Raw genomic sequence first — 4,177 nt, forward strand, 5'->3', positions numbered from 1 at the left:
TAAAAATTACTCTTAAGAAGAAAAAACTAGAACAAACTAATTGCTCAAGAGATGTAGGCTGATCATAAAAAAAAGCATGTAAGACTACACAGAAGCAAAATAAGATAAAAATTACCTAAAATCCTTCTATTCAAAGATAAAGTGTTACTTTGTTTACATTCTTTTTGAATTTTTACTGCATATGTTTACTTATATATATTTTTCCCAAAATAATATTTTATTTAAAAATTTTTGCTTATTTTTTGTTTTCTTTCTTTCTTTTTGCTGTAGCACAGCATGCAGGATCTTTGTTCCCCAACTAGGGATCTGCATTGGAAGGGCAGAGTCTTAACTACTGGATCTCCAGGTAAGTGCCCCAGATAGTATTTTACATATTGTTTGAAACCTATCTTTACCCTTCTCTCTCTCTTTTTTTTTTTTTTTTTTGAGGTCTGATCTTAAGGACTGATGCTAAAGCTGAAACTCCAGTACTTTGGCCACCTCATGCGAAGAGTTGACTCACTGGAAAAGAGTCTGATGCTGGGAGGGATTGGGGGCAGGAGGAGAAGGGGACGACAGAGGATGAGATGGCTGGATGGCATCACCAACTCAATGGACATGAGTCTGAATGAACTCCGGGAGCTGGTGATGGACAGGGAGGCCTGGAGTGCTGCAGTTCATGGGGTCGCAAAGAGTCGGACATGACTGAGCAACTGAATTGAACTAAACTGAGACTTAGACATAAAAGCTCTTAGAGAGGACAGCCTTCGTCTCTTGGCGATGTACTCCTGGCATTTTTCTTTTGCCTCTTTATTCTCTTGGCCAAAAGTTTAGCATGTTCTGCAGCCTTTTCCTTATTTTTCTCAGTATGCTGTTTCTTCAGCACAATATGTCCAGAACACCTGCAGTAACAAGACACTGAATCTTGGACGCTCTGGTCCTGGGTTTCTTACCTTCTTTGTTTAGGGGCTTTCTTACAACATCTGGGTGGATGCCATCTTTTTTAGAGAGACTGAAAGGTTTACGGATTCTGGAAGCTCTTTTGGACCCCAGGTGATGAGGCATAGTAGTATTAGTGAGTCCAAGAATATCCTTATCCCCTTTTTTGGGGATGACCAAATTGTCAACACTCAGATTGGCATCCATAATGCAACCCCGAACAGATTAGGTCTTTCTTTCTCCTGTCCTCCTTGGTCTGTAATAGGAATGCCCCTTACTCAGCAGCAAGTGGACTTGGCCATGGGTCAAGACACCCTGATTCCTGGGGAAGCCCTGTTTGTTGTTACTGCCGCTAATTCAGACACACATAACCCTTCCATTCTTCACCCAGAGGATCAGCAGCAACTTCTGTGGCCATATGCTTCTTATAGAAGATATGAAGTTTTTGTTCATTGTCCACTTCAATGAGCTTCCAGCAGCCAGTGGCCAGGGAAGAGATGTTCAGCTTTATTCTGAGGCAGCGGAATGCCTCCAAGGTGCCACAAAGAGTCCTTTCCTCGTAATAATAAATCAGCAACATCATGTTTCTAGGGCAATAAATGAAAAATCACAATATCTATGAGCCTTCTTATACACAGGTATCCCATAATTTAGTTGACCAACCCCAACTATTGGATAATTTTTTTCCACCCAAAGCAATGTTATAATCAGTGATCTCATTGTTGCCTCTCTGTCTACATCTTTTACTTCCACAGGAAATGATATGATGGATGAAAGAGCATAGCGTGTGCATTTATGAGAAACATTCCTCAGTTTGAATGAAATTAAAAATATCTAAGTAGTGTATCTGGTGAAGTCCGACAGAGATCTGATTAGCTGTGTGGTCTCAGACAAGTTGACTGCTGAGTGTCACACGGTGGGGAGAATGGCTGCCCTGTGGCTGTGAGGATGGTTCAATGAAATAACACGTGTAGGTGTTGCCAGCACAGTGACCGGCACGTAGCAGGTGTTGCATAAATGTCAAGTCATTGCCTCCCTTGCCCCACCTAGTATGAAACTCAGTCTCATTCACAGAGAGAGAGAGATAAGAGAGAGTAGGAAGAGAAGAGGGATGAAGGAGATGAAAGGGAAGGAGGAGACGGAGGAAAGGAGGAAGGAGAGAGGGAAGAGCAGAGATGGGCGGGAAGCGGGGATTAAGAGAACGGAGAAGGGGCCTACCAAACACAGAACGTATGTCTGCATGCCTCTTTTTGGAAGAAAAGACTCATGGTAGCTTTCATGCTTTTTCCTTTGTTTATTTTTCACGGCTAGAGTTTCCCCCACCCAGCACAGAAGCTTTACAGTGCGTTACTTCAGCATTTCCACCTGCCCTTTGGGTATTATCAAAGGTTAAAACCCACACAACAGGGCAGAGTAAAGCTTGTTTACTTGCAAGATTCATGTCTGGTCTTGAAAGGTATTTTTTCCCCTTGCCCCACAAGCACTGATGAAAAGGAAGATGGATGGTACACCGAGGATGTGGGTGATGCATGCAAATTGGGTTCTGCATGGGCAGGTTGGGTTGGGGAGGGCTTCCTCCTGACCCACATGCACACCTGGATTCAGGTGCCCAGGTGACAGCCAGACAAGCTCTTTGCCTGCCCCCATCTCCCCTGCCACCTTTTCTGGAGACTCTTGCCCAGGCAGGGATCTCCTAGGAGTCCTTCACACATCAGGATGCATTTCGGTCAACTGCTGCCTTTCCCAGGGGTATCTGCATTTCAGAATGCAGCACTCTCTGTGGGATGCGAGGGTTGTCGGTGTTAAAATGTTCACTAATCATTCAGGCGGCCCTGCTTCCTTCCATGCTTTCCCTCCAGCAGCCATTATTGAGCGCATGGCATTCCAGAATGTGTCCTACACTGAAGCGCCATGGACAAGACAGACAAGCTCTCTGCCCTCTTTCAGCTTACTTTTGGATGAAAAGATAGACAAAACCCAAGTACACAAATGCATGCCCAGTTATGGAGTCGCTGAGAGAATTTACTCTGGGAAGGATGGTGAGGAAAGACCCCTCTCCCCCAGAGGCAGTGATACTTAGCCCCTTTCAATCTTTGTGATTTCTTGGATGTCCAGAAATGAGCGTGTCAATCACTACATCACTGAGGCAGTGGATGCTTTGGTCTGTTTTAATAATAATAACAACCTACATGTATTGAAAGCCTACTATGTGGTAGGCAGGCTGACAACATTTTGTTGTATCTAGTCTTTATGGCAAACCTTTGGCATAGGAATTACTGTTTTTCAGAAAGGCAGAGAGGTTTTCCCAAAGTCATACTAGAAATAACGGCAGAGCAAAAATCTGAACCCAGCTCTACTTTGCTCTATAATCTGTATCTTTTCTATAACACCATATCCCTCCCCTTCCTAAGAAGAGGTCTCTGACAGCAGTTGCCCTCAAACCCTTATTCCGCAGATGATGAATAGCTTAATATAGAATTTACCTACCTAGACGTGTTTCTAGGCAAATGACAAAGGATTTTTTTCTTTTGCCCCATTTCAAAGAGTCTATGAACCTCGACTTTTTCCCTGATTCTCTATAATCCTTTCCTTTGGCAGAAATAATCCAGTTGAGCCAACCAATGCTCACTTGTGTTTCCAGAGATGCAGCAACGGTGGGGGTGGTACCCCATCTCTGCCTGCTCCCTGCCTCCCTCTCTTCTTTTCTTCTTTCCATGTCCCACACTGATTTGAATTAAATTGACATAATTGTCTCAAGTTTTCACGTCCCTCCTTGTCCTGGAGCACACCATCATTAAAGATCCAAACAATAGCCCCATACTCTGGTTCCCCTGAGATGGCAATTATGGAGATTCTTATGCCACTACTAGGACTCAGGAACACTGAGTGGGAAGCATGGCTTTTCAGGGAAGTGCCTGATATTTCACCATTAGAAGTCTCATCAGTTTTCTCTTCTAATACAGGTGCCCTTTTAGGAGAAATGCCTGGAGGATTTCCAGTTAATAACAACATGGATGAATGAATATCAATAGCATTTATATTTATATGGCATTTCCCAAAGTACCCTAGCTTATATTAAGCCCTATGGTTTCCTCCAAAACCATGAGTTGGGCCATGAGCCGTTGTTTCCACTACAGACAAAGGAGCATGAAATGTCTGTCTGTATTGATAGGTAAATTGCAACTGGTCCCAGGTCTCCAGCTGGTAATTGATCCAACTGAGACTCAAGTCCAAGGCTTTGGAAGTTGAGGCCAAGTGA

General features: G+C 43.7%; 1 pseudogene; it reads right to left on the reverse strand.

Annotated features, from left to right (window-relative positions):
- Positions 1-656: 656 nt before the first annotated feature.
- Positions 657-1,501, reverse strand: LOC102281814 (small ribosomal subunit protein eS6-like; annotated as a pseudogene).
- Between the last annotated feature and the right edge of the window lie 2,676 nt (positions 1,502-4,177).

Source organism: Bos mutus, chromosome 6 (genome assembly GCF_027580195.1).
Source record: "Bos mutus isolate GX-2022 chromosome 6, NWIPB_WYAK_1.1, whole genome shotgun sequence".
In the NCBI taxonomy this organism is placed as follows: domain Eukaryota; kingdom Metazoa; phylum Chordata; class Mammalia; order Artiodactyla; family Bovidae; genus Bos; species Bos mutus.